Raw genomic sequence first — 20,945 nt, 5'->3', positions numbered from 1 at the left:
CTCGCCCCGCCCCCAGCGGGAAAGGGGAGGGGCGCCGAGGCCCCGCCCGCCCCCGGAGGGAAAGGAGGGCGCCGAGGCCCCGCCCCCCGCGCCCCCCTCCCCGGCTCCCGGGAGCCGAGGCTCTGCCACCCGCGGGGTTGTCTGGCGCGACCCTGCAGAGCGGAGGCTGGGGATGGCGCCGGGCAGCCTGCGGAGGTCCCACGGAGGGCCAGGGAGCCTAGGGAGGGGAGCGTTTTGGGGCGAGGCCCCGAGCGGGGTCCCGCGCCTACCAGCCGGGTCTGGAGGGGCCGTGGACCCTGCGGCAGCCTTTGCCTCGTTCTCCCGCTTTTTAAAGAAATACAATAAAATGCACCTTTTTCACTGGGCAGCTCTGCCAGTATTTACACGCCCAGCCCGGTGCGCCCCACCACTTTCAGGCTGCAGACCCGTCCCCCCTCTTTTTTCAAGGCCTCCCCGCGGCCCAGCCCCGTAAGCTCTGCCTCGTCCCCTGCGCGGCGCCTAAATGGAATTAAAGCAAACACAGCCTTCAGATCTGGCCTCTGTCGCTGGGCAGAGCGCCCTGGAAATTCAGCAACCCCTCCTTGCCAGCTGGGACTCGGGCCACCAGGCACCAGCTTGATCAGCCAGTCACCCGGGGGCCCTTGGAGATGATTCTGGCTTCCGGGGGTCAGGAACAGAGCTGCCCTCCAGCCTGCAGTCAGGCCTCTGCGGGAAGGTAACTCATTTTCACTGGGGAGCAGGGAGGTCCAGCGTCTGGACAGGGAAGGTTTAACTTCAGCACCTCAGCTGCCAGGAGCTTCTGGCTGCAGCTTTTCCATCTCAGCCCAGGGGTGGGGGTTCTAGTTGTACCACGTCCTCGGCAGCGCTTGCTAGTGGCCGTTTGTAAATTCTAGCCTTTCTAGGGAGAGTGCGATGGTGTCTCTTTGTGGTTATTTGAATTTCCCTAAGGACTGATGACGCTGAAGATTTTTTGTCTTAGTTGCAACTTGTGTCTATTTAGAATTTTTGCCCATTTTGGGGGGTATTGTTTGTTTCCTTGTTGGTTGAGTTTTGAGAATTCTTTTGTATCTTCTAGATACCAGTCTTTTTTCGGGGGAGGGGGGGGGTGCCTGAGGTACATGGACCCAGGGTGGAATCCAGGCCACAGCAGAAACTCAAGCTGCTGCAGTGACGCCGCCGGATTCTTGACCTGCTGTGCCACAGGAGAACTTTCTATTTTGCTTTTATTGACGTATAGTTGATTTACAATATCGTGTTAGTTTTAGGGATCCAGCAGCGACTCTGTTTTATATACACACACACACATATACATGTATAATTTTCAGATTATTTTCCCTTACAGGTTATTACAACATAGTGAATATAACCCCCTGTGCTGTACAGTAGGTCCTTGTCCTTTATCTGCTTTACGAAAAGTAGTGTGTGCCTGCCAATCCCCAATTCTCCGTCTAGCCCTCCCTGCCCCCTCCCCCTTGGCAACCCTAAGTTTGCCCTTGAAATCTAAGAGTCTGTCTCTGATCTCAAACAAGTTCATCTGCATCATCCTTCAAGATTCCACACACACAGGAGTTCCTGCTGTGGCACAACAGGATTGGCGGCATCTCTGCAGCACCAGGGCACAGGTTCGATCCCCGGCCCAGTGCAGTGGGTTAAAGGTTCTGAGGTTGCTGCAGCTGCAGCATGGGTCACAACTGTGGCTTGGATCTGATCCCTGATCCAGGAACCCATATGCTGTGGGGCAGCCAAAAAAAAAAGAAAAAAAAGACGAAAAAGAAAGATTCCGCACACTGACGCCACATGAGATCTGTCTTTCTCCGTCCGACCCACTCCACCTCCTTCCCTTCCATGGCCGGGCAGCCCTCGACCGCAGCTACATACACCGCGTCTTCTCCATCCACCTCTCTCTGCCAATGGACACCTAGGGTGCCCCCGCACCTTGGCTACTACAGCGCTTCTATAAACACTGGGGTGCACGCATCCCTTCAAACTAGTTTTGGTCTTTTCTAGATAGAAGCCCAGGAGCGGGACTGCCGGACCACAGCTCTACCTCCAGGTGTTAAGGATGCGCCACACTGTTCTGCGCCTGGCTTCACGGCAGCCTGGGGTCAGGGCGAGTCGGCATCATCACATGTTGGGAAAGTGGACCCAGTTCAGCCCAGTAACTCGCTCAGCAGACAAGTTCTGCTTCTGCCCTTTCAGTACCGCCTGTAGTCGGGGGATTCGTGGCTTTCCTTCTCTCCATTTCTTCAAGGCTGGCCTTCTGGGTCTTTGGCCAGTTCTCTGGGTACCGGTACATTATCAAATATGTGATTGACAAGGATTTCCTGTCTGTGGCACGTCTCTCATTTTTCTTGACAAGGCCTTTCGAAGAGGACAAGTTTTTGTTGTTGTTGTTGTTTCTTTTTACGGATGCACCTGCGACATATGGAAGTTCCCGGGCTAGGAGTCAAATCGGAGCCTCATCTGCAAACTATGCCACAATTTGCAGCAATGCTGGACCCTTAACCCACTGAGAGAGGCCAGGGATGGAACCTGCATCCTCATGACACTCTATCAGGTTCTTAACCGCTGAGCCAGGAGGGAAACCCTGTTTTTGTTTTTGTTTCGGCTTTGTCTTTTGTTGTTGTTGTTGTTTTTAATGGCCGCACCTGTGACGTATAGAAGATATGGCAGTTCCCAGGTCAGGGCTCGAACCTGAGCTGCACCTGTGACTTGCGCCACAGCTTTGGCAACGCCAGATCCTTAACCCACTGCATCAGGCCGGAACCAAATCAGCACCTCACGGACGACCTGAGTCTCTGCAGAGACGGCATCGAATCCTCAGCCTGCTGGACCACAGTGGGACCACCAGAGAGGACCAGGTTTAATGTTGATGAGGTCCGACGTGTCCATATTTTTCTTTTTATGGTTCACATGTGTCAAATCTATGAAATCTTTGCCGAACTCAAGCCAGGGTCACAAAGATTTTCTTCTTGTTTTCTTCTAAGTGTTCTATAGTACTAGGTTTTACATTTGGGTCAATGATCAGTTTGAGCTAATTTTTGAATATCGTGCAAGGTATAGATCAAGGCAGTGTTTTGCTTTGGGGTTTTGGGATTTTGTTTGTGGTTTTTTGCACATGAGTATCTAGTTGCTCCAGCACATTTGCTGAAAAGATGAGCCCCATGAAGGTTTTCGTAGCAGACCTCTGGGATTCACCACCCTGCAATCAGCCTTCCCCACACCCAGAGAGGGGTTTTCCAGCAAGTTCCAGAGGGCAGGTTTCCTCCAATTCTGCAGACACCACAGTGGCTTCTCTGCCATCCTGTGAGCCACAGCTGTACCCTCCCAACAGGATCTCAGCCTGGGAGTGGGACTCCAGCTCAGCCCTACAGGGTACACCTCGTGTCTGCTCTTCATGCCAACCCCCTGGTCCAGTCAGTAATTCTTACAGTAAAATTTCCTAGTTCAAACTGCCATGTGTGCTCTTGGATTGGAGGAATTAATATTGTTAAAATGGCCACATCACCCAAAGTAATCTACAGATTTAATGCAATCCCCCTATCGAATTACCCAAGATATTTCATGGAACTAGAACAAATAATCCTAAAATGGAAGCATAAAAGACCCCAAAGTGCCAAAGCACATCCAGAGGAAAAAGGACAAAAGCTGGCAGCATAACCTCCCAGACTTCAGCCAATACTACAAAGCTACAGTAAACAAAATAGCATGGTATTGGCATAAAAACAAATGTGGGAGTTCCCTTTGTGGCTCAACAGAAACGAATCTGACTAGGAACCATAAGGCTGTGGGTTCGATCCCTGACCTCGCTCAGCGGGTTAAGGATCTGACATTGCTGTGGGCTGTGGTGTAGGTCGAAGAGGCAGCAGATCCGGCCTTGCCATGGCTGTGATATAGACCAGCAGCTGTAGCTCTGATTTGACCCCTAGCCTGGGAACCTCCATATGCCGCAGGTGTGGCCCCCAAAAGCAAAAACAAAACAACAACAAACAAACAAAAAATGTGGATCCATGGAACAGAATACGGAGCCCAGAAATAAACCCACATACCTGTGGTCAATTAAGCTTCAACCAAGGAGGCAAGAATATACAGTGGAGAAAAAGACAGCCTTTTTTTTGTCTTTTCTAGGGCCGCATCCGCAGCATAGGGAGGTTCCAAGGCTGGGGGTCCAATTGGAGCTGTAGCTGCTGCCAGCCTACACCACAGCCGCAGCAACGCAGGATCCGAGCCATGTCTGTGACCTACACCACAGCTCACGGCCACGCCGGATCCTTTACCCACTAAGCGAGGCCAGGGATTGAACCTGCAGCCTCATGGTTCCTAGTGGGATTCGTTAACCTCTGAGCCACAGTGGGAGCTAAGACAGTCTCCTGGGAAAACTGCACAGCCTCATGTAAAGCAATGAAGTTAGAACATTCCCTCACCCCACACACCAAAATAAACTCAAAACGGCTGAAAAACTTAAACATTAAGACATGACACTAGGAGTTCCCGCTGTGGCGCAGTGGTTAACGAATCCGACTAGGAACCATGAGGTTGTGGGTTCGACCCCTGGCCTTACTCAGTGGGTTAACGATCCGGCGCTGCCGTGAGCTGTGGTGTAGGTCGCAGACGTGGCTCGGATCCCGCATTGCTGTGGCTCTGGCGTAGGCCGGTGGCTACAGCTCCGATTCGACCCCTAGCCTGGGGACCTCCCTATGCCGAGAGAGTGGCCCAGGAAATGGCAAAAAGACCAAAAAAAAAAAAAAAACATGACACCATAAAACTCCTAGAAGAGAACATGGACTAAACATTCTCTGACGTAAATGCTGCCAATGTTTTCTTAGGTCAGTCTCCCAGGGCAATAGCTATAAAAGCAAAAATAAACAAATGGGACTTGCGACCAAAGACGGCTAATTTCCAAAATGTACAAATAGCTCATGTAACCCAATGAGGAAAACCAAAGAACCCAATGAAAAAAATGGGCAAAAGATCTAAACAGACATTTCTCCAAAGAAGACATACAGACGGCCAACAGGCACATGAAAAGACGCTCAGCATCGCTCATTATCAGCGAAACGCAGTGAGGGGCCATCGCACACCAGTCAGAATGGCCATCATTAAACGGTCTATACAGGGAGTTCCCATCATGGTTCAGCAGTAAGGAACCCAACTGGTATCCATGAGCATGTGGGTTCGATTCCTGGCCTTGATGAATGGATTAAGGATCTGGCGTTGCTGTGAGCTGTGGTGTAGGTTGCAGACATGGCTCAGATCTGGCCTTGCTATGGCTGTGGTGTAGGCTGGCAGCTGTAGCTCTGATTCAACCCCTGGCCTGGGAACTCCCAGATGCTGTGGGAGCAGCCCTAAAAAGACACACACACACACGTCTACACATCATAAATGATGGAGTTCCCGTCGTGGCGCAGTGGTTAACGAATCCGACGAGGAACCATGAGGTTTCGGGTTCGATCCCTGCCCTTGCTCAGTGGGTTAACGATCTGGCGTTGCCGTGAGCCGTGGTGTAGGTTGCAGACGCGGCTCGGATCCCGCGTTGCTGCGGCTCTGGCATAGGCTGGCAGCTACAGCTCCGATTAGACCCCTAGCCTGGGAACCTCCATATGCCGCGGGAGCGGCCCAAGAAATAGCAAAAAGAGAAAAAAAAAATGCTGGAGAGGATGTGGAGAAAAGGGAAACTTCCTACATGTCGGTGGGAATGTAAATTGGTGCAGCCACTGTGGAGAACAGTATGGCTTAAAATAGAACGACCATACGATCCAGCTCCTACTCCTGGGCATATATCTTTTTTTTTTTTTGGGGCTTTTTGCTTTTTTTAGGGCCACTCCTGCTGCATATGGAGGTCCCCAGGCTAGGGGACTAATCAGAGCTGCAGCCACTGGCCTACGCTAGAGACACAGCAACGCAGGATCCGAGCCGCGTCTGCAACCTACACTTACACCAGGGATCGAACCTGCAACCTCATGGTTCCTAGTTGGATTCGTTAACCACTGCGCCACGGCAGGAACTCCCTGGGCATACATCTTGACAAAACTTTAATTTGAAAAGATATATGTACCTGTATGTTTATTTGCAATAGCCAATACATGGAAATGATGAGTAGAGAAAAATGTGGCACATATACACAATCGAATACTACTCAGCCACAAAGAGAAGGAAATAGTGCCATTTCAGCAACATGCATGGACCTAGAAATGCTCATACGAAGCAAAGGATGGCAGAAAAGGAAAGACGAATACCATATGATAGCATTTGTATGAATCTAAAATATGATACAGGAGTTCTCGTCGTGGCTCAGCAGTAACAAAACCAACTAGTATCCAGGAAGATGTGGGTTCGATCCCTGGCCTCGCTCAGTGGGTTAAGGATCAGCTGTTGCTGCAAGCTGTAGCGGAGGTCACAGATGCAGCTTGGATCTGGTGTTGCTCTGGCTGTGGCTGTGGCATGGGCTGGATGCTCCGATTCGACCCCTTGCTTGGGAACTTGCACATGCCACAGGTGCGGCCTGAGAAAGAAAAAAATAAAATAAATGTTAAAAATTAAAACATTACACAAATGGGAGTTCTGCAGAGCCTCGGGCCCCTGCTCCCACTCCTGACTCACCGCTGTCGGCTCTCTCTGCAGAACGATTCGGTCAGGAAGCTGCGCCGCAGCCGTGGCTTTGAAAGAGGCTGGGAAGCCTCCCTTGGAGCCGGAGGTCTCGCCATCCCCAGGTGAGAGTCGCCCTCAGCAGCCACGACATGAGGTCTTGGGAGAAGGTAGCTGCTGACCTGGGCAGAGGCGCAAAGTGAAAGGACCCGTTTGGATGCCCGCCGAGACTCTGCGAATAACCGCGAGAGAAACTGCTTGGGGTGACGGTTCAGATCCTTGGGACCGTGTTCGGACCCACAAGCGACTCCCTGAGCTGCGTGGGTCTTCTGAGCTCGTTCCGCAGGCAACGTCCATCAGAACCGAACCCGGGGCCGAGGCTGAAGCCCCCTTGGCAGATCGTTAAGTCCAACGTTTTCACAAGTTGACACTCAGCTGTTCAAAACCAAACCAAACAAAACGTTTGGAGACCCGCTGCACCCACACTTCGGACCACAGGCCCCCCCACCCGCCCCCGGCAGCCGGTGTCCTCAGGCAAAGAGTCAGGATACTTGGCTGCATGGCCAGGACTGTCCCCTGGGAGTTCAGGTGGCTGGACCGAGTTCCGCTCGCATCCCCTCGATCCCTGTGCAGACACCCAGGCTGGCCAGCGGGTCCCGCTGGGAGCAAAGACAAGCCTGGGAGGGTCAGGGTGAAGTCCTGAACGTCCCCAGAGGATCGACCCAGCCCCCCCCCCCCTTTCGTCTGGGTCGTTTCCAAGGAGACCGAAGCGGGGCTCCTCTCTGGGACCGACAGTCAGTGACCGAGCTGCCTGCTGAGGCGTGTGGCCCAGGAGGAGGGGATGAAGGAGAGAGCAGAGTCTTCGAAGGGAGCTGTGGAGAAGGCCGTTGCAAGGCTCTGCATTGCCAGGGGCTGTGGGCTCTGGGGCGCGGGGAAGGGCCTCTGGCACCTCGACCGCCTGCCCACTGTGGGCTGGAGATTGTGATGAAGAAGCACCAGGCCAGCCTGCCAAGGAAGCGGAACACGTGACACCACTTAGTGCCGGGAGCCCAGGTGGTGGCGCTGGAGTCCACTGCTGGGCTCGGAAGAGCGGCATCTTGACCTGGAGGGGTGTCAGCCTCACGGGGCAAGGCACGGCCGCAGCACTGAGAGGGTCCAAGTCTGATGGAGCCCGCATGCCAGGCTCGGGGTCAACCCCTGTGCAAAGGGCTCCCGAGCCTGACTGTGAGAGGAATCCTGCCCATCAGTGGGGCAGCTGTCCTGTTCGGCATGCAGTGGTCAGCACTCCATCAGAAATACCAAGTCCATTCCGTGTGCCCCTCTGTCATGCTGGGCATCACCGTGGCAATGCCGTGATGGGTCCAGGTGGAGCCTGGGAGGGGAAGATGGTGGACTCTGGTCCCAAAGAACCAACTTAGCAGGTGTTGGAACTCAAGCTTCTCTCGACTAAAAAGGGACGGGGTGTGGTTGGCTGCCGCAAACGTTGCTGCGGGAACCCTTTGTTCTTGCAGCTGTGCCCGTAGGCGTCTGAGGTGGTGATGTTCCTGTGAGCCTCTGACAAGACAGCGGCTATTTCCTGTTCTGCAGCTTTTTATCTCAAGGTGAAGGGGAGAGTGTTACACCCTTAAAGCTAGGAGCCTTGACAATGAGCCCTCCTGTATATTTCAGGCTGTTGGCAACATTCCTTTCTTGATTAACTTGCAGCCAAAGCAATAGGCTACAAGGTTAAAGTAAAGGAAACAGATCCAACGTGGATTCAGATCTGTTCTTCCTGACTCTATCAGGACCCCAAAGGGGGGTGTCTTTAATGTGTAATTTTCCAAGTGGCAAGCTGCCTTGGTTCCCTGTGGGTGCTGTAAAGAAAAGGTGCAGACTCCGTGGCTTTAGGCAAAAGAGATCTATGCTCCAGCTCTGGAGGCCAGAAGTCCAAAAGCCAGGTGTCAGCAGGGCAGCACCCCCTCCGAAGTGGCTCCAGGGGCGAAAGCTTCCCTGACCCTCCCAGCCTCTGGTTGCCGGCTATCCTTGGGCTTCCTTGGCTTGCCGTGTGACGCTCCAAACTCTGCCTCTGTCAGCACGTGCCCCACCCCCACGTCTCCTTCCTCTGGTTTTGTGTCTTCAAACACCCTCTTTGCAAAGCGGCCGCATTTGAAGCTCTGGGTGAATGTGAACCTCGGGGTCACTACACAGACCGAACAGCGACCTCCTCGGAAACAGCCCAAGAGTCAGTGAACATATAGCAGGTTTTATCAAGGGACCGTAAAATAGAAATAGAAGTGTGTTTATCTTTCACGTAGCCCGCGGAGGGTCGGCATCCGAGGGCGATCGGAGACCCCCTTGGAGACGTTCTCTGGGCGCACGTCTCGGGATGTGGTTTCTGTCTTGCAGTCCCAAATGGCTGCTCCGGCTCCAAACATCATCTCCACTCTCCCCCAAGAAGGAAGAGCAAAAGGGACCCGAAGAGCACGACTTTCCCTTTAAAGAGACGACCTAGAGCAGCTTACCTCTTCTGCTCACACGCCATTGGCCCGATCTCAGTCGCACGCTGCAAAGCGTGCTGGGAAATGTAGTCTTTTTCTGCACCAAGCAACCCCAGAGGTCTGGAACTTGTCAGTCTCGGGCACAAGCATGTCGTGAGGAAAATGGGGAGAAGGAGACCTGGGCCCTGGGCAGATGGCCCTTCCAGGCACAGCTCATCCCACGGCTCCAGACCCCAGTGACCTTGGACGGAGGTCAGGGGTCCCGCAGGTCCCAGCCGGCAGGTGTTCTGGGGAAGGCGATATCGGCATCGAGATCTAAGCAGGGGGGCGGGGGAGGAGGGAGAGGGTGGAGGGCGGGCAGAGGAACAGACCGTGCGGGGCCCGGAGGCGGCAGCCGACCGTGGGCAGACCCGGAACGAGCATTTTGCAACGCCAAGGTCGGTACATACCGGTCTCCATGGTAGTGACCGAGAGAGCCCAGAACCCGGGCCGTGGCCCTCATCCGCCTTAGTGGTGCTCTGAGCTCTTAGTAAGCTCTCAGCTTTCGTCTCATAGATCCTGAAGGTCTGCTGCGTCGTCGAAACAAGGTGGGGGCGGAGGATCGCGGGGAGGCGGCGGGAGAGAAGGGCCCGTGGGCGGCCCTGCGTCCCATCCACCCGGTCTCGCCGGGGGCTCCGATGCTCAGTGTAAGGAGCGCAGGCAAATGTCCACCCAGGGAGGAGCGGGCCCTTCTCCGAATGGAATGAATTCCACTGTCCATCCCGCACCCTTCGCCAGGAGGAGGGTGAAGTTCTGACCCGCAGAGCCACACAGAGGAGCGCCGAGAACCTTTTATGTAAAAGAAGCCAGACACAAAAGGCGCCTACAGGAGAGTCCACGCATGTGAAATATCCAGGATAGAATAACCTTTTTTTTTTGCTTTGTTAGGGCCGCACCCATGGCATATGGCGGTTCCCAGGCTAGGGGTTGAATCGGAACTGTAGCCGCTGGCCTACCCCACAACCATACCAACACCAGATCCAAGCTGCATCTGCAACCTACACCACAGCTCACGGCAACGCCAGGGAGCAAGGCCAGGGATCGAACCCTCAACCTCATGCTTCCTAGTGGGATTCTTTTCCAATGCGCCACAACGGGAACTCCCAGAATAGAAAAATCTTTAGAGACAGAAGTCGGGCTGGTGGCTGCCAGGGGCTGGGGGAGGGGGCTAAGGAGTGAGTGCTTCCTGGGTACAGGGTCTCCTTTGGGCGTGATGAAAACGTTCTGGAACTCCATGGAAGTGCTGATGGCAGAGCATTGGGACCATACTGAGAAAAGGCCACTGGAGTTCCCACCGTGCCTCAGTGGTTAACGAATCTGCCCAGGAACCATGAGGTTGCAGGTTCGATCCCTGGCCTCGCTCAGTGGGTTAAGGATCCATCATTGTCGTGCGCTGTGGTGTAGGTAGCAGACACGGCTCGGATCCCACGTTGCTGTGGCTCTGGTCTCCGATTCGACCCCTAGCCTGTGAAACTCCATGTGCTGTGGGTGCGGCCCTAGAAAAAGACAAACACCAAAAAAAAAAAAAAAGCCACTGAATTGTATAATTTCAAATGGTAAATTTTGGGGTTCCCTGGTGGCCTAGCCATTAAGGATCCAGCATGGTCACTGCTGTGGCATGGGTTCGATCCCTGGTCCAGGAACTTCTGTCAGCTGTGGGCACAGCCTCCCCCCAAACCAAACCAAACCAATGGTGAATTTTATGTTATATGAATTTCAGCTCAATAAAAAAGACACACGTGGGGAGTTCAGCAGGTTGAGGATCCCGTGGGACGTGGTTCCCCTGGGAAGCCTCCACAGGGTGAGGGCCCGGGGCCATCGCGCTATTTTAATGTTTGCACAGCGTTCGGTCGCCTGGATGCCCCTTGATTCGTGTTGCCAGGCACCTCTCGATGGGCATCTAGGATGTGCCAGCGTCTCTCTAACGAGGCTGGGCGAGTGACCGGCTACATCCACGCCCCGGCCTTAATCATTAACTTCGGACAGGCTCCCGCAGTGACATTTCTGGGTCAAAGGCTTTTTCTTTTCCTTTTTTTTAGGGCTGCATCTGCGGCCAGTGGACGTTCCCAGGCTAGGGGTCGAATCGGAGCTGCAGCCACTGGCCTACACCCCAGCCGCAGCAGCGGGGGATCCAAGATGCAGCGGCTTTCCAGGATAAAGCTGCACGGACCTCCGCCCCGGGGGAGCTGAGGAAGAGCCACAGCCACCCCCCCCCCCCGCCGCTTGTCAGGCGTGGCCACTGATGGGGGTGGGGCAGGGCCTGGGCAGCCCAAACCGTGAGGACAGGGCAGGGGTGCCGTGCTGGGGGACTTCAGCCTCCTGCCTGCTTCCCTCCCTCCCATCTGGGCTGCAGACTGTCCTTCTCGGCGACCCCACCCTCACCCCACCTTCCTCTTTCAGCCCCACAATGCATCTGCTGCCTGCTGCCTCAGAGCCTTTGCCAATGCGGCCTTCCCTCCCTCGGCCAGGGGCTCCACCCACGTCCCCTCCCCTCCCCTTTGCGTGGGTCCCAGCCCACGCGCCCCTCCCGCAGAGGCCCTCCTGACCTGATGCGGGCTTCCCATCGCCCCCGACCCCCACTCCCTTCGGCCATCAGTGCTGGGCCCTCTACGGGCCCTTGAGGCCCTGCTGCTGGGCTGGGCCTGCCTGTGTCCGGTCCTGATGGCTGCTGGATTCCTCACCCCAGCCCAGGGCTGGGCGTGCAGGCACCTGGGCTCTGTGGAGAGCTGACTGAACACGCGGCCTGGGAACACTGGCCATGAGGGTGCAGGCTCAGGCCACACACGATCCTGCGGCCCTCCGTGCTGCTGAGTCCACAGCGTCCTCTGCCCCCACCCCCCCGAGGCCGGCTGGACCTGGGCCGGGACCAGGACCTTGCAGGACAGTGACCGCTTCCTTCCTCAGGGAGCTCTGGTAAGGCCAGCAGGGGCTCAGGGTGGGGGTGGAGAAGGTGGGGGGGGGCGCTGGAGGAAGGATGGAGCGGGGGGGTGGGGGACCAGTGAGCCTGAATAAAAGCATCAGGGCACCTCAGCCTGGCATCAAGCCGGTGGCTCTAGGCCCAGGGCGAGCCGCAGTAGTGGGCTGTAGAGGGCTGCGCTGCCATCAGCCCCGGCCCGAGTCCCGGCCCATCGCAGCCGCGTGAGACTTGGAGGCGCTGCTGGAGCTGGTGACCAGGCGGGCCGTCTGCAAAGCGCGAGGCACTCGTCCTATGACTTAGGCCTCCTGTGAGAATCTGCTGAGAAATGTGCTCCTGTGTTTGGGGCACAGGAAGAAAGTTCTGCTTGGGGTCTAACCTCAGCGTCTCCTGTTGTGGTTTAATCCCCGAGCAGCCTCCTGGTGTAGACCCGACTCGTCCTTTGGGACTGGGATGCCAGGCATCCGGGCAGCCTGGGAGCCTCCCTCCGGACACAGCGGGAGCACTGGGGAGGGTGACCTCCAGGGACGCTGCTCGGCCTGGCTCTCAGGTCACAGGCTCTGGGGGATGCTGGCTGCCATGCTGGGGGAGGCCAGGAACTGAGGCCTCCCCCCCAGAGCCAGGGCCACGTGCCGGCACCTGCAACCCCCCCACCCCGCCAGCTCCACTTCAGCGAGCCCGGCTGACATTCTGACTGTGCCAGGGCTGCAGGGCTCAGCTGCTCCCGGGGTCCCAGCCCACGGAACCATGAGCTGTTCTAAGCTGCTGAGTTTGCGGGTCCTTTGTGACACAGCAAGGGATCGTGAGCGCACGGTGCTTTTGGAGCCGGACGCTCGGAAAAGAATCCTGGGAGAATGTCCTGGAGAAAGAGGGCAGGAGGGTCGGGAGTCGTTTTAAAAGAACCCTGGGCCTCTGGGAATAAGGTCAGTCCCCAGTCCTAGGCAGAAGCGGGAAGCCCCAGGGGACCAGCCCCACCGGCCCCCCCTCTCCAGGCCCCTGCTGCGAGGACATTCCAGACACACCGAACTTTTTGGTTCATTTCTGGCCCGTGTACCAGCGGTTCCTCATTCCTGCAACGCTCTCCTCCGCCTCGCCCTGGTATTCACCCTTCAGGCCCTCTCACCTTCTACAGGAAGCCGGCCCTGATTGCAGCGGCCTCACCGGCCCAGCCGGCTGCTGCCCCGCCCCCACGCTGGCACCCAGGCTCTGCGTCCCTCTCATGCCCAGGGCTGCGAGGTCCCCGGGAGGGGCTCCTGGCCTGTCTCACCTTCTGTGTTCTGGAACCAGCACAGAAGGTGACATGAGTGTTTCCTTGGGGCCACATAACAATGTGTGACTTCTAATGCCAGAATCCAGTCTCCCCATCCTGGAGGCCAGTCCAAACTCCAGGAGTGGCAGAGCCGGCTCATCTGCAGGCTCCCGGCGAGGGGCCTCCCGTCCCTCCGGCTCCTCCTCCCGGCCTCCGGCCTCCGCTCGGCAGCAGGTGTAGCGTGGCTCCCGTCTCCGCCGTCTTCTCCCGGGTCTGTCCGTTCCTGTGCATCTCCTCTGAGGACACTGCTCGTGGATTTGGGGCCCCCAGAGAAGCCAGGGTGCTCTATCTCCATCTTAAGATTTCCACCTTAAAAAGGGAAGACCCCCCTCCCTTTTTTTTTCCTTTTGGTCTCTTCAGGGCCACTGGAGGCTCCCAGGCTAGGGGTCCAATTGGAGCTACAGCTGCCGGCCTACACCAGAGCCACAGCAACGTGGGATCTGAGCTGCATCTGTGACCCACACGACAGCTCACGGCAGTGCTGGAGTGAGGCCAGGCATGGAACCCGAGTCCTCATGGATACCAGTCGGATTCGTTTCCGCTGAGCCACAGCAGGAGCTTCAAGGGAAGACCCTTTTTCTGAATAGGTCTCATTCACAGGTTCCAGGGGTGAGGATAAGAATGCTCTTTGGGGGGGCTACTATGCAGCCCACTGCGGGTTGGTGCTATAGACACGAGGGACCTGCCTACTGCAAAAACAAAACCAAACCAGATTCTGGAATCTGAGAAGCGGAAGTCGCCCGAGGCCTCCTCTTATCGCTTGGAGCCGGTGAGTGGGGAGCAGGCAGGCAGGCCTGGCCCCAAAGGCAGATGCCCACAGCTGTGGCCTGAGCACTGGGCCACGCCAGCCCGAGGCTGTGGCTGGGCCGAGCCCTTCCCCGCCTCCAGCTCTGCGGGGTCCCTCCTGGCACAGGCGTGGTCCCTCCCAGTGTCCGATTTGGATCCACGGGGCCCCCATAGGTCAAGGGCAGGATCAGACTGCAAGCACGAGGGTGGAGGGGACAAAGGAAGATCCCAGGACCCGGGGACTCGGGACTGGTCAGAGGAGCGACGTGTAAGTGCAAAGGACAGGAGGGAAGGGTCCCCGCCCGCCCCAGGCTGCTCCTCCAGAAGCTCTGGTTGTCCACCTGCCCGCGTGCAAATCCCGGCCCCGCGCACAGCATCTGCCTGGTGGGCTGAGCTCATGGGGTTTTGGGCCCTTGGCCACGATGCCCCCGTGTGGGTGGGCATGGGGGTGGGATGAGGTGGAGGAAGGGGGTGCCCGAGGGAGGTGGCCAGCCTGGTGCTGTCCCGGCCCCACCAGGGCTCCTGGGACGTGGAGAAGGTGCAGCCTGGCTTGCTGGCCTGTCCTCATGCCTCAAGACAGGTGGCTGGCAGCCCCTGAGTCCTGGCGCCCACCCTCTGCTGGCCAGGGACGCCCTCGCCACACGGAACTGTTGCTGCCTCAGCTCAAGGCCCTGGTGCCCCCCGGGCCCTGGTGAGTGTGCTCAGCCCTTGTCATTCCCTTTCCCAAAGACGGGGGTCCTGGAGGGCTGGGGACCCCAGACTCAAGGGCAAGTAAGTAGGGAGGCAGAGAAGCTTGAACGGGGGGGCAGAGCAGGCAGGCACATCTCATGGCTCGGGTTTCAGTTCAGCTGGTCGCTAAGAAGGAATGGGCAGGCGCTCGAGGGAGAGCAGTTTCCACCCGGCCCTGCGTAGCCCAAGACACGCACAGCTGAGGGTTACGCTGGGGGCAGAGGCAGAGAGACCCGTCCACAGAGAAAGGCAGCGTCAGACGTGGGAAGCCCAGGAGGGCTTCCTGGAGGAGGGGGCTCCAGAGCTGAGTCCTAAAGGAGGCGCCGGTCAGGAGTGGGGTGAGCAAAGAGACCTGAGCAGGGGACCAGGCCCCACTCTCTCCCTCTCCCTGTCTGTCTGTCTGTCTCTGTCTGTCTCTCCGGATCTGCTGATGATTTCCGGGTTCCCTCTGCCAGCCTCCCCACCCCTCCTGGCCGGCCCGCAGGGGAGGGCGGTCTTGGGCTGCTGAGTGGAGCTGTCCTCTGGGAAAGGACGGTGTGCGCTGGTGGCTCTTGCAGACGTAAGCTGAACCCATGTTCGATGTTCTCTAACTCAGTGTCCGAGGAGGGGACGACCGCCCGGACCTGCTGTCTGTCTGCCGTCAGGCCCCCGGGTCCGCTCTGGGCGAGGCCGACTACCCAGTGGCTCTGCGGGACCAACACCAGATCAGCCACCAAAGGTTGGACGCCCCTGATGCCCGCGGTTCTTAGGAAGGAGACCCTGCGCCCCTGGCCCGCTGCCTCCCATCTCCCCGCGACACCCCCATGCCTCGCCGACTCATGCAGGCTACAGGAGCTTCCAAACCAACCAGATTTACAGGTCTTGGGTTGCCCCAAAGGCTATGAGCTTGCTGGGTTGGGTTAGGGGTGGGGAAGGCCGCACCCCCACTGCTTGGGCTAAGACCAGGACTGTGCTTTTTAATTATTATTAAAAATAATATTTTCAGGAGTTCCTGTCGTGGCTCAGAAGTAGCAAACCTGACTAGTATCCATGACGATGCGGGTTCAATTCCTGGCCTCGCTCAGTGGGTTAACAATCCGGCATTGCCGTGAGCTGTGGTGTAGGTCGCAGACGGGTTCAGATCCCGTGTGGCTGTGACTGTGGTGTTAGCTGGCAGCTGCAGCTCCGATTCGACCCCTAGCCTGGGAACTTCCATATGCTGCGGGTGTGGCCATAAAATAATAATAATAATTTTCAGAGTTCCCTGGTGACTCAGTGGGTCTGGCAGTGGATCTGGCATTGTCACTGCTGTGGCTCGGGTTGCTGCTGTGGCGCGGGTTCGACCCCCGGCCCGGGAACTTCGGCATACTGTGGACGCAGCCAAAAAACAAGTCATGGTAATTTTGACTGCCAGACACAGAGCCCTACCCCTCGGAGCCCTACCCCTCGGAGCCCGTGCATGTCCCATTGTCCACCCAGCCCCTAGCTTAGGACCCAGTCCCTATAGACTCTTAGGAACCCACAGAAGTGCTTTCAAATCAAAAAGAAACCCAGAGGAATAAATGAACTTTTAGGGCTGAGTATTAGACGCGTCTTTATTCTAACACAGTCATAGACTATAATTTTCTTTTTTTCTTTGTCTTTTAGGGCCACACTTGCAGCATATAGAGGTTCCCAGACTAGGGGGCGAATCCGAGCTACCGCTGCCGCCTACACCACAGCCACAGCCACGCCAGATCCAAACCCCGTCTGTGACCTACACCACAGCTCACGGCAATGCCGGATCCTTAACCCACTGAGCGAGGCCAGGGATCGAACCTTCAACCTCATCGTTCCTAGTTGGACTAGTTTCTGCTGTTGTGCCAGGACGGGAACTCCTAGACAATAATTTTCAATGTCTCTACGGAGGAAGGAGGCCAGGGAGGCCCAGAGCCACGGTCCCTCCACGGCCCTGACCCGAGGAGCAGGCCTGCCAGAGGGAGAGTCTCAAAGGCACTAGTTAGTGCAAAGATGGGGGTGGGGGGGGGGGGCGAAGGAGCAAACAGAAAGGAAAGAAAGAAAGTAGGGAGAGAGGGAAGGAAGAGACGGGAGTGAGGGAGGAAAGCCAGGGCCGGAGCCGACGGAACCAGCCCACAGCCTCGGTGGTGGCTGCTGCTTCCCCAGCCTCCAGGGCCCCTGCTGGGTGGGGGCCTCGCAGGAAGAGACGGAGCTCAAAGGGGGCAGGCGGCAGAGTGAGAGAAGCCCCCAAACACCGCACAACCCGACACGTGGAGGTGCCGTCTCTCCAGAACAGCCACAGCGTGGGCACCAGCAAGAGCCCACGCCCAGCTGGCTGGCCAAGACTGACCACCGTGCGCATCGCTGGACAGCTCTCCCTGGGCGGCTGGAGGCTGGGGTCCACTCTCGGGGGCTCATCCCCCTCCTCACGCCCCACCCTGCCCCCAGCGAAGGCTCCAGGCCCCGCACTCCCCACTCTGTCCCTCGCCTGCGGCTGGAGCTACTTCCACTAGAGGGCAGTGCTGCCCAGGCATCCCCAGAGGCCAGGCGGGTTTGGCAGGTGCCCAGGAGAACCCTGGGCTGGAGAGGAGGATGGGGCCCTCCTCTGGGCAGGGGGTCACTGGATAAAATACAGGACCCCTGGTGAGATTTGGATGTCACGCAAACAGCAAAAGGCATTTTTTTTTCCCTTTTTGGGGTGGCACCGCGGCATATGGACTTTCCCAGGCTAGGGGTGGGGTCGGAGCTGCAGCTGCCGGTCCACGCCAGCCACAGCAACGTGGAATCTGATCTTTAACCCACTGTGCGAGGCCAGGGATCAAACCCTCATCCTCGTATGGGGACTCCCATACAAATGACATTTTTTAGTACAAGTGTGTCCCAAATATTACATGGGACATACTTGTTCTAAAAAAATGTTCCTTGGAGTTCCTGTTGTGTCTCAACAGTAAGGAACCTGACTAGTATCCATGAGGTTGCAGGTTCGATCCCTGGCCTTGCTCCATGCGTTAAGGATCCGGCGTTGCCATGAGATATGGTGTAGGTTGCAGATGCGTCTCAGATCCTGCATGGCTGTGGCTGTAGTGTAGGCTGGCGGCTGCAGCTCCAATTCAACCCCCAGCCTGGGAACCTCCATATGCTGTGGGTACGGCCCTAAAAATACCAAAAAAAAAAAAAAAAGAAAAAAAGCTGTTCCTCGTTTATCTGAAATTCGGGTCTTACCCGGTGCCCTGGGTTTTACTTGCTAGGTCTGATGCCTGCACCTGGGACAGCACACACACGTTCAGGGAAGTCCAGAGTGGGGCCGTGGCCCGGCTCCAGGCTCACTAGCTCAGTGCCGGATGTCAGATGGGTCACCAGGAGGCCGCACCTGCCCAACACAGTGACTCAGGGGAATAATGGCAGCGGTGCTGCCTGGCATCTAGGCAGAGGTGTGGCAGGGCGGGGTGGGGGTGACATCGGCTGAACTCTGGAACCTTGCCTCTGATCTCTGACCTGCTGCAAAGAGGGCGCAGGATCCACTGACTTTGATTCAGGATTCACTTATCCAGCCTCTGGGAGGTGAAGGGTGTGGTGAGGGTTAAAGGCCAGAGAAGTGGGCCTGCTCACCCGGAGGCACGCTCCAGCTGTGGTTAGACTTGTTGGAATGCTCTGGACTTGTGCAGTGCACAACCTGCATAACTGTGCCGGGTGGTGCTGACTCGTGTCCCTCCTTCCCTCCTCCCCCAGGGCCCTCCTTCGTCTCCCCCGGCCAGGCTTCCACTCCCGCCACGGCTCTGTGCTCCCATCCGCCCTTCTCACTTAGTTCTAGTCGGGCCAAGAGCTCCCCTAGGCCTAAACGGGGTTCGTGAATGGATGGGGCTCGGACTCACTCGGGGGGCCGCTTTGCCCCAGTGCGTGTGGGGGCGTGTGCGAGTGGACATGGTTGTGAGTGTGCGAGCGTGTGGGGTGTGCACGGCTGTGAGTGTGTGTGTGTGAGTGCACACACAGGGGCGGAGGCAGGAGCTTGGATACCCCCTCCCTGGGCCCGGGTCCCCATGGGGGCCCGACAGACAGGGGCGAGGCCCTGGGGCTTGTGGGCAGCTCAGTCGTGCCCAGTCCCTGAGTCTGCTTGTCCGGAGGGTCGGCCAGCGCTGCACAGGAGCAGGCCAGCCGTTCCTGCCAGCTTTTCCGGCGCCCTCAGAGCCACTCAGCCCCTCTCGGGGAGGTGGGCCCCACTGCCAGCCCAGGCCTCGGGAGCAGCCGAGCCCTGCCCCTCCCCCTTCAGGACGCCGAGGACCCCCCGCCCCCCGCCCACTGCTCAGCAGGACAAAAGGGACCAGGGCACCTGGAGGCCAGAGAGGCAGCCCCTTGGCCGGCAGCTGAAGCTGGGAACCGGTGGCATGAGGTGGGGTGGGGTGTGGCCAGCTGGGCCTCCAGCCCCGTCCACCCCGACGCTGGCCTGAGGAGCAGCAGGGCAGCTGACGGAGTTTGGATACCAGCTGGGCCAGGGGTGAGGTGGCTGAGGGCAGCTGCCACAGGAAGAGCGGCTGGCACGTCACTCAGCCGGTCCCATTTCAGGGCACTGCCCCTCTGCACAGCTGAGGGAACGGCCCTGAGAGGAAGGGCTGGGCGGGGGCACGCGGGGGGCGGGGGGCTGCCTGGGGCTGACCCTGGGTTTGATCGGCCCCACCAAACCCCATCTTCTGCCCCATCTTGCTGGCCAGGCAGCCAGGGTGCCCTCTTTGTCCAGTGGGGGCCGAGGGAGGCCACCTCCAAGGACCTGAGCCCCGGGCTACCACTGACGTTAGAAGCAGGGAGGCTGGTGGGGCCGTTCGGGCTCCGCGACCTTGAAGCGGCATCTGCGTGGACGCCTTCTGCCTTCAGCCCCCGATGTCCCCAGCTCCCTGTCCCTGCCGTGGGTGCGCCTGGCAACCCAAGCTTGCAACCCAGACACGCACGTTGTGGGCATGAGAAGCTGGGGGGTGGGTGCTGCTGACACCCCAGGGCCCAGCTCTAAGGCGGGGGCAGGGCCGGTGCAGCTCCAGCTTCCCTCCTCCGCCCGACCCCCCATCACCCTCCCGTGGTCCTCTGTCCCTCTTGGGGAGGGAGGATCACACGGTGTGGCCTGGCTCAGACCCTCCCCCAGCCTTGTGACCCTGGAGCTCCCGACAGCACAGCCAGATGGCGCTTTCCCATTGGCCCCGGGCACAGGCTCCCTGTCCCTGGCTCCTTGTGTGTGCCCGGGCCTACCGGCCCGGCCCCTGCCCTCTCCCTGGGGAGTTTGTGGCCCCAGCAGTGCCCCCTGCAGAGCCCCGGGAATCGGGCCCATGGGCCTCACCTCATCTATTTTTAAGCACAAGCCCATGAAAGATTCACAGCCCACTTTCTTACTGGTGGCGGGCTGGCAAGGGTGCCTAGTGGCACACCCACTGGGAAACCCCAAAACACACAGGCCTAGGGCAGCTCGGCAGGCACCCCAGGGCTGGCCTGGGGCCCCAGCAGAGGCGGGCCCCTCCCTGAGTGCCCGCTGGGCAGGGGCTGCCGGCTGCTGCCCTCACTGCTGCCACTCCCTCCCTGGCTTCGTCTGGCCTTTCTCCTGGGTGGGTTTGAAGGCACAGGAACCCACCTCCTGAGGCCCGGCCTTCCACTGCCCAGGAGGCCTGGGTGCCTTGGCGTTTAGCCAGATCTCTAGACTTCAAAGGCAGGGCACCTTGCCCTGTCCCTGCCACGCAGTGAGAAGGGTCAAGTGGTGGTTTATCTCGGCCTCCAGCAAGGCCCTTCCCTCCAGACACCCCACCCAGCTCCCGATAAACACTAGGGCCGCACCCTGGCCCTGGCAGAGGGTGGCTGGGGGGCGAGGGGTGGGGGAGCAGACGGGGAGGTGGTCTGTCAGGCTCCTGTGGCCTCAGGAGGTGGGGCGGGCTCAGCCTTGATTGGGTCACCTGCTGTCACATGCTATCTGGCTGGGTCCCGGAACAGGCCCAGGAGGGCTCCCAGCTCTCCTCCAGCAGGGAGAGAGTTTGAGCCTGACTTAGCCACAAACCCACCCAGCACCTTCCCTGGGTGCCTGGGGGGACCCAGGGTGCCCAGGAGGGTCAGGCAGGATGCTGGCACGTCAGAGCCCCTCACACTGGGGCTCCGTGCGTGG

The 20,945-nt window shown here is 58.2% G+C and overlaps 1 long non-coding RNA gene across 1 annotated transcript; it reads left to right on the top strand.

Moving 5' to 3' along the window:
* Positions 1–93: 93 nt before the first annotated feature.
* On the top strand, positions 94–9,333 carry LOC125120544 (uncharacterized). Its single transcript, XR_007133339.1, has 2 exons — positions 94–715; positions 6,622–9,333. It is a non-coding gene; the product is annotated as an uncharacterized LOC125120544 (long non-coding RNA).
* Positions 9,334–20,945: the final 11,612 nt, after the last annotated feature.

This window comes from Phacochoerus africanus, chromosome 2 (assembly GCF_016906955.1).
Source record: "Phacochoerus africanus isolate WHEZ1 chromosome 2, ROS_Pafr_v1, whole genome shotgun sequence".
In the NCBI taxonomy this organism is placed as follows: domain Eukaryota; kingdom Metazoa; phylum Chordata; class Mammalia; order Artiodactyla; family Suidae; genus Phacochoerus; species Phacochoerus africanus.
The sequence above is the reverse complement of the archived record's forward strand: the minus strand, read 5'-3'. Positions and strand labels throughout refer to the sequence as shown.